The sequence below is a fragment of the Colobus angolensis genome, unplaced genomic scaffold (genome assembly GCF_000951035.1).
Source record: "Colobus angolensis palliatus isolate OR3802 unplaced genomic scaffold, Cang.pa_1.0 Scaffold271, whole genome shotgun sequence".
Classification (NCBI taxonomy): domain Eukaryota; kingdom Metazoa; phylum Chordata; class Mammalia; order Primates; family Cercopithecidae; genus Colobus; species Colobus angolensis.
The window spans coordinates 907,133-915,979 of record NW_012115944.1 but is presented as its reverse complement, the minus strand read 5'-3'; the positions used below and the strand labels follow the sequence as shown (position 1 = coordinate 915,979).

At 42.5% G+C, this 8,847-nt stretch overlaps 1 pseudogene; it reads left to right on the top strand.

Annotated features, from left to right (window-relative positions):
• Window positions 1-7,942: 7,942 nt before the first annotated feature.
• Window positions 7,943-8,643, top strand: LOC105515957 (annotated as a pseudogene).
• The last annotated feature ends 204 nt before the right edge of the window (window positions 8,644-8,847 follow it).

Below are 8,847 nucleotides of genomic sequence, written 5' to 3'. Positions count from 1 at the left end.
GGCTGAGGCAGGAGGATCACTTAAGCCAGGAAGTCGAGGCTGCAGTGAGCCATGATCATGTCACTGCACTCCAGCCTGGGCAACAGAGTGAGAAAAAAAAAAAGAAGATAAAGAAAAAGAAAAGAAAATAGACTCTTGACTGGTAGGCTGCGCCACTGTATAAGAGCTTAAAATATCCAGTCATCAGCAGATGCATAAATGTCACAATTCAATGTATAAAAAGTGACTGAGGGATGACATTGTATAATACAAGAAAGTTTTAGTTGATCTAAAGTTGAAACCTCTTTGTGCTGGTAGTTCACACATTTATTTTTCAAGAGCAACATGTTTAAAAAAATGCCCAAATACAAAGATTATGCCATCGAGCCACCATATATAAGACCTGAACTTTGAGTTGATTCTCCAATAGTTGTATGGGTTTTCATGAACCTGATACATGCCCTCACTCCGAGCACATAAGTAGTTATAAGGTCATTAATAAATATTACTATATTCCACCTATAGGAAATTCAAAATTCAATAAAAGACTGGGATATCTCCTGGAAGCCAAGAATAAGAGTATGGTGGATCTGTAGACTCAACTGCTGTTAGGACATGTTCTATCTCTCATTTCTGACCTCTATTTTTTTTTTTTTTTTTCTATCAGACTGTCATTCTGTCTCTCTCTTCTCATTCTGCATTTGATTTAGCTACAGGGTGGGGTGGGGTGGGAGGCAGTCAGCAGCAAAGGAGAAAGATTGGCCATTGCAGAGAAGGAGCCCACAATCATGGCTTAGTACTACAGCCCATATCAATTAGGCATGAGTAAAAGTAAAGGTAAGCATACAAAGAGTTGTGTAAATTGTTTTATTTCATATAATGGAATACACTTAAATTTCTTTTTAATCAAATGAGGCTTTAGACAGATGTCAATTTTTTTTAAATAAGACAATTATAGTTGGTTGATGTGAAATGTAGAGAGGTTTTAATTATTTAAAATAATGGTGGGGGCGTGTGCCTATAGTCCCAGTTACTGGGGAAACTGAAGCACGAGAATTGCTTGAACCTGGGAGACAGAGGTTGCAGTGAGCCGAGATTGTACCACTGTGCTCCAGCCTGGGCAACAGAGAGAGACCCTGTCTCAAAAAAGAAAAAGGAAAATAAAAATAAAAACTGTATAGAAGAGGTGGGGGAAAGAAGAGGTAGAGGAAATGAAGGTATAGATTGGACCTTATCCCATTCAGCTGAAGCCCAATGAGCTACAGATTGACTATGTTGAGTCAATCCAGCCTGACACGCACCCTAAAAGGAACAAAGGGGAGTAAAGAATCAGAATTCAGGCTGGGCGTGGTGGCTTATGCCTGTAACCCCAGCACTTTGGGAGGCCAAGGCAGGTGGATCACAAGGTCAGGAGTTCGAGAGCAGCCTGGCCAACATGGTGAAACCATCTCTACTAAAAATACAAAAATTAGCTGGGTGTGGTGGCACACACCTGTAGTCCCGGCTACTCAGGAGGCTGGGGCAGGATAATCTCTCAAACCTGGGAGGCAGAGGTTGCAATGAGCTGAGATTACACCACTGCACTCCAGCCTGGAGACAACAGAGTGAGACTCTGTCTTAAAAAAAAAAAAAAGAATCAGAATACAATAGAGGAAAAGGGAAAGGGGCATTTTAACATATTGTTACCAATCTAGTAATTGTAATAAAACTTCATTTCATTACCGACTTGGAACTTGTCTATCTGAAAATCTGATCTATCAGGAGCGCAGCAAAGAACCAAGGGAATAAAGGAGATGGAAAAAGGCCTCTGGAGAAACGGAGATCACTATGTTCATGCCCTGAAGATCATGCCCATTACTCCTAGACATTCATCAAAGCCCCTTCTCAGGGGCTATTTTTACTTGGATTTGATTTTAGAAAAGTTGGCAATCTGATTTGCAAACCCATAGAAAAGTAAAAGCAATAAACTGGAAGGAGGAGAAACTATTACAGCAGTCATGCAGACAGCAGTGAGAAGAGAAAGCTGGAAAGCTGGATGTCATTTTTTTTTTTTTTTTTGAGGTGGAATCTTTCTCTGTCACAGGTTGGAGTGCAGTGGCGCTATCTCGGCTCACTGCAACCTCTGCCTTCCGGGTTCAGGCAATTTTTTTTTTTTTTTTTTTGAGATGGAGTCTCCCTCTGTCGCCCAGGCTGGAGTCAGTGTCACTATCTCGGCTCACTGCAATCTCTGCTTCCTGGGTTCAAACAATTATTATTATTATTATTATTTTGAGATGGAGTCTCCCTCTGTCGCCCAGCCTGGAGTGCAGTGGCGTGATCTTGACTCACTGCAACCTCCACCTCTCAGGTTCAAGTGAGTCTCTAGCCTCAGCCTCCCGAGTAGCCGGGATTACAGGCACCCACCTCCACGCCCAGCTAATTTTGTGTAGTTTTAGTAGAGATGGGGTTTTACCATGTTGGCCAGGCTGGTCTCAAACTCCTGACCTCATGATTCACACGACTCAGCCTCCCAAATTGCTGGGATTACAGGCATGAGCCACCACTTCTGGCACTCAAGAAATTCTTGTGCCTCAATCTCCCAAGTAGCCACCACCACACCCAGCTAATTTTTTTGTATTTTTAGTAGAGATAGTGTTTCACTATATCAGCCAGGCTGGTCTCGAACTTCTTGCCTCAAGTGATACACCAGCATCAGCCTCCCAAGGTGCTGGAATTACAGGCATGAGCCATGATGCCCAGCTGAAAGCTAAATGTCTTTAAGCAAGGTGTAGATGAAAATAAAAAGTGTAAATATTAACTTAATGATCAAAAAACACAGTAATTTAATTCCTTTAGCATAGGGGAAAACAGCCCTACATACCTTTGTAAGCCTTGGGGAAGAAATTTTTAAAACTGATGTCTATATTAACCGTGAGTAAACAAGAAGGTTAAATTACATTCAGTATAAAGACACTCCCTGAGTTAGGCAACACTCAACTTTATGTAAATAGTTCCATAAGGCACATAATAAAATTTTAAGATGTGGGAGGTTTCATATCACATTAAGAAATGCAAATAAGTCAAGTGTACAAATGAACACCACAAAGTAGGTACATAAGGCCAGAAGTTGCAGATATAAGGAGATAATGGCCCTCTATGGGCAATCTTGCAGAGCTTCTGTTCCCACGCAGATTCTCACTGCATCGGCTGGTGTTATGACACTGCTATTTGTGTATTTCCCGTTTTATTACTTTCTAATTGTATTTGTCAGGGTTCTCTAAAGGGACAGAACTAATAGGATATACGTATATATGAAGGGGAGTTTATTAGGGGCATTAACTCACAGGATCACAAAGTGAAGTCCCACAATAGGCCGTCTGCAAGCAGAGGAGCAAGGAAGCCAGTCTGAGTCCCAAAACCTCTAAAGTAGGGAAGCCGACAGTGCAGCCTTCAGTCTGTGGTGGAAGGTCCAAAAGCCCCTGGCAAATCACTGGTGTAAGCCCAAGACTCCAAAAGTTGAAGAACTTGGAATCTGATGTTCAAGGGCAGGAAACATCCAGCACGGGAGAAAGATGAAGGCCAGAAGACTCAGCAAGTCTGCTCTTTACAATTTCTTCTGCCTGCTTTAGTCTAGCCACTCTGACAGCTGATTAGATGGTACCCACCTAGATTGAGGGTGGGTCTGCCTCTCCCAGTCCACTGACTCAAATGTTAATCTTCTTTGGCAACACTCTCACAGACACACCCAGGAAGAATACTTTGCATCCTTCAATCCAGTCAAGTTGACATTCAATATTAGCCATCACACTAATCATGTCCCCAAAGTAACTAAGTGATAGGAATAATATAGGATGAGTCTGTGAATAAGTAAATTGAATAGGAGCAAAACGTTAAAAATTTAAACAATTACGTATGAAGATATTTTCAACTTATCATAATTTTGTGTTATCCAAGACCTTTCAGGGAATGTCTGTATTGTGGATAAGAAATAACACTTATAGGCTGGGCACGGTGGCTCATGCCTGTAATCCCAGCACTTTGGGAGACCTAGGAGGGCAGATCACCTGAGGTCAGGAGTTTGAGACCAGCCTGACCAACATGGAGAAACCCCATCTCTACTAAAAATACAAAATTACCCAGGTGTGGTGGTGCGTGCCTGTAATCCCAGCTACTCGGGAGGCTAAGGCAGGAGAATCACTTGAACCTGGGAGGCAGAGGTTCTGGTGAGCCAAGATCACACCATGGCACCCCAGCCTGGGCAACAAGACTGAAACTACATCTCAAAAAAATAAAACACACTTTGGGAGGCCGAGGCAGGTGGATCACGAGGTCAGGACTTCGAGATCAGCCTGACCAACATGGTGAAACCCTGTCTCTACTAAAATACCAAAATTAGCCGGGCATGGTGGCGTGTGCCTGTAATCCCAGCTACTCGGGAGGCTAAGGCAGGAGAATCACTTGAACCTGGGAGGCAGAGGTTCTGGTGAGCCAAGATCACACCATGGCACCCCAGCCTGGGCAACAAGACTGAAACTACATCTCAAAAAAAAAAAAAAGTTTGGCTGGGCACGGTGGCTCACGCCTGTAATCCCAGCACTTTGGGAGGCCTAGGCGGGCAGATCACCTGAGGTCAGGAGTTTGAGACCAGCCTGACCAACATGGAGAAACCCCATCTCTACTAAAAATACAAAATTACCCAGGTGTGGTGGTGCGTGCCTGTAATCCCAGCTACTCGGGAGGCTAAGGCAGGAGAATCACTTGAACCTGGGAGGTGGAGGTTGCAATGAGCCGAGATCGCACCACTGCACTCCAGCCTAGGCGACAGAAAGAGACTCTGTCTCAAAAAAAAAAAAGAAAAAGAAAAAGAAAAAGAAAGAAATACCACTTATAAATTTTAAGAATTCCAAACAGAACAAAGATTTATATAAAAATATGTTTATAACAGTAGCATTTAGCGTCTTTAAAATTGGAAACAATCTAGTTAACCAATGTTTAAAAATAGTTCAATAAATTATCTTATGTAAATATTTGATGGATGATTATGCAACCATAAGAACTACATTAGTCAGAAAGTTTTTATGGAATAAATTTAAAAGACAAGATATGTGCAGCATAATCTCAACTATGTACAAAATATATAGAATGAAATATATAGAAATATATGGAAAGAAGATGGGACAAAAAGATCCCATTAATAATAGCAACCAAAAAAATGTTTTAAACCTGGGATCAAACTGTATGTGTGATGCCAACACAAAGCCAAATATTCACTGGAAGACATTTTTAAAACCTGAGTATATGAAAAGGTGTACCATGGTCCCTGATGGGAAGACTCAATATTGGAAAGATGCCATTTTTACCCAAATATTTGATAAACTCAATGTAATTCCAATAAAAATTACAATAGGATTTTTAATGAAATTAACATGTTAATTTTAAAATGCATCTGGAAGAATAAATACTTAAGAAGAGCTGGGACTTTTTTTTTGTTTTGTTTTGTTTTTGAGACAAAGTCTTGCTCTGTCACCCAGGCTGGAGTACAGTGGTACAATCTTGGCTCACTGCAACCTCTGCCTCCCGGGTTCAAGTGATTCTCCTGCCTCAGCCTCCCAAGTAGCTAGGATTACAAGTGCATGCCACTATGCCCGGCTAATTTTCGTATTTTTAGTAGAGATGGAGTTCACCATGTTGGTCAGGCTGGTCTCGAACTCCTGAGCTCAAGCAATCCGCCGGCCTTGGCCTCCCAAAATGCTGGGATTACAGGCATGAGCCACTGAGCCCAGTAGGGACGTTTTTTAAGCACAATGAGGAACCTCATCCTACCAGGTATCAAAGCATTTTATAAAGGCCACTGCCCCTGACTAAAAATAAATAATAAACAAACAAGCCATATTATACAACAACAGTAATTAGAGTATGGTATTGGCTCACAAACAGAAAAATGGATAAATGAAAGAGAATAGATCATCAGCTACTGGCACAAGCGTGTGTGGAAACATTTCAAATAATTGAGAATAGGTGTCAGGACAACTGGTTATGCATTTAAGAAAATAAGATATATCTGGCAACAGGACAAAACTCCATCTCTACAAAAATGGTGCAAAACTTAGCTGGTCATGGGGGCACACATCTTTAGTCCCAGCTACCCAGGAGGCTGAGGCAGGAGGATCACTTGAGCCCAGGAGGCAGAGGTTGCAGTGAGCCGAGATCGCTCCAGCCTGGGTGACAGAGCAAGACCCTGTCTCAAAAACAAACAAACAAACAAAACAAAAAAAGAACAAAAAACAAAACAACAACGTCACATCATTCAAAAATAAATTAACTCCTTCTGACTGGTATGGACCAAGTTCGGAAGCAGCAAGCAGGGTGAGGCCAATGTGGCTAGGAATGCATAGCTGGTGGCACACAGGAGGCAGACAGCATGGCAGGGACATTTGTTATTTACAAGGGTATTACAAGAAAATTAGGAAATATATTAAGGATGGTGAGAATGGGTTTCTCTGTGTTGGAGAAGGGAGAAGCCTAAACTGAACCTTATGGTGCTGGGTTGGAGAAATCAGTGTGTTTTGTATGTCTATTTCCTGGTTTTGATGCTTGTGCTGAGTTTAGGTAAGATAATGCCCTTGTTTTTAGGAAATACACACTGAAGTATTTAGAGTTAAGGGCTTCGTTTCCTCAATTACTCTCAAATGCATCAGAAAAAATATCTAGTATGTATATAGTGTACAGGTAGGGTGGAAGAGAGAGAAGAGATGAAGCAAATGTGATGAAATGATAACAATTAGGGGATCAAGGTGAAGACGTTATGGGAGTTCATTGTGCCATTCTTGCAACTTTTCTGTAAGTTTGAACTTATTTCAAAATATAAAGTTTGAAAGATAAATTCCAGATGTATCAAATCTAAATAATTCTCTTTCTTGGAACCTATCCCCCCAAATACTCTCGCTTATACACAAATATATAAGAGTCCTTATTTCAACATTCTTGATCATGAAGAAAAGTTAGATATATAGGAATATGCTTCAGTAGGAAATGGTTTGATAAATTGTAAAATGTTTATACCATGGAATGTTGTGTAGGCCTTAAAAAGAGTGGCAGGGCACGGTGGCCCACATCTGTAATCCCAGCACTTTGAGAGGCTGAAGCAGGTGGATCACGAGGTCAGGAGTTTGAAAGCAGCCTGGCCAGTATGGTGAAACCCTGTCTCTACTACAAATATAAAAATTAGCTGGGCTTGGTGGCACATGGCTGTAATCGCAGCTACTCAGGAGACTGAGGCAGGAGAATCACTTGAACCCGGGAGATGGAGGTTGCAGTGAGCCGAGATCATGCCACTGTTTCCCAGCCTGGGTGACAGAGTGAGACTCTGTCTCAAAAAAAAAAAAAAAAAGAATAAAGTAGACCAGGCACAGTGGATCACACCTGTAATTTTAACACTTTGGGAGGCTAAGGAGGGAGGACTGCCTGAGGCCAAGAGTTTGAGGCCAGTCTGGGTAACACAGCAAGCCTCGTGCCTGCCTGTGGTCCTGGCTCTGGGGAGACTGAGGCAGGAGAATGGCTTGAACCCAGGAGGCGGAGGTTGCAGTGAGCCGAGATCATGCCACTGTTTTCCAGCCTGGGTGACAGAGTGAGACTCTGTCTCAAAAAAAAAAAAAAAAAGAATAAAGTAGACCAGGCACAGTGGATCACACCTGTAATTGTAACACTTTGGGAGGCTGAGGCAGGAGGATCGCTTGAACTCAGGAGTTTGAAGCCACCCTGGACAACATGGTGAAACCCCGCCTTTAAAAAAAAGAATAAAGTAGACCAGGCACAGTGGATCACACCTGTAATTTTAACACTTTGGGAGGCTGAGGCAGGAGGATCGCTTGAACTCAGGAGTTTGAAGCCACCCTGGACAACATAATGAGAAACCATCTCTACAAGAAATTTTAAAAAATTAGCCAGGCCTGGTGGTGCACACCTGTAGTCCTAACTACTCAGGAGGCTGAGGTGGGAGGATCACTTGAGCCCAGGAGGTTAAGGCTGTAGTGAGCTGTGATTATGCCACAGCATTCCAGCTCTAACCTGGGCAACAGAGCAAGATCCTGTCTCAAATAAATAAATACATAAACAAACAAACAAAATAAGATTTATATGTACTGACATGGAAAGATCTTGAAAATATAGTTAAATGCAAAAACAAGTGGACCAATAGAATATGATCCCATTTATGGTTTTTTTTTAAGTTTAAAAAAAATTGCTATGGGGTAGCATGTGTGTGCACATACATGTGTATCTGTGCTTACAGACACATAGAAAATGGTCTGAAAGAACACACATTAAGAATCTGCTGAGCTCGCATGTGCGGGAGATGGGGCCCCGTGGCTTCCCCCTGCGCCTCCAGGCCACCCAAGTCCGCATCTGCCCCGTGGAGTTCAACCCCCACTTCGTGGGCCTATGATACCCAAGGTGGAGTGGGCGGTATTCCTGGAGGTGGCTGATAACTTGTGCCTGCTCCAGGTGCCTAAAGGGCCGGTTGAGGGATATGAGGAGAACGAAGAGTTTCTGAGGACCACGCACCATCTGCTGCTGGAGGTGGAAGTGATGGAGGGCACCTTGCAGGGCCCGGAGTCTGGACGTATGTTCCCCATCAGCCACAGGATCCCCAACATGCTGCTGAGTGAAGAGGAAATTGAGAGTTGATTGTGCCAGGCGCCAGTTTTTCTTGTTATGACCATGTGTATTTTTGTTGATGTATGCCATTTCTGAATTCTGCCATGCATGTCCCCAACCCTTGAGCCAATGACACACCAAACACACAGTGTTCTTGAGCTCAATGGTGTATACATATTTTTCTCATGAAAGGTTCAAAACCAAAAAAAAAAAAAAAAGGAACACACATTAAAC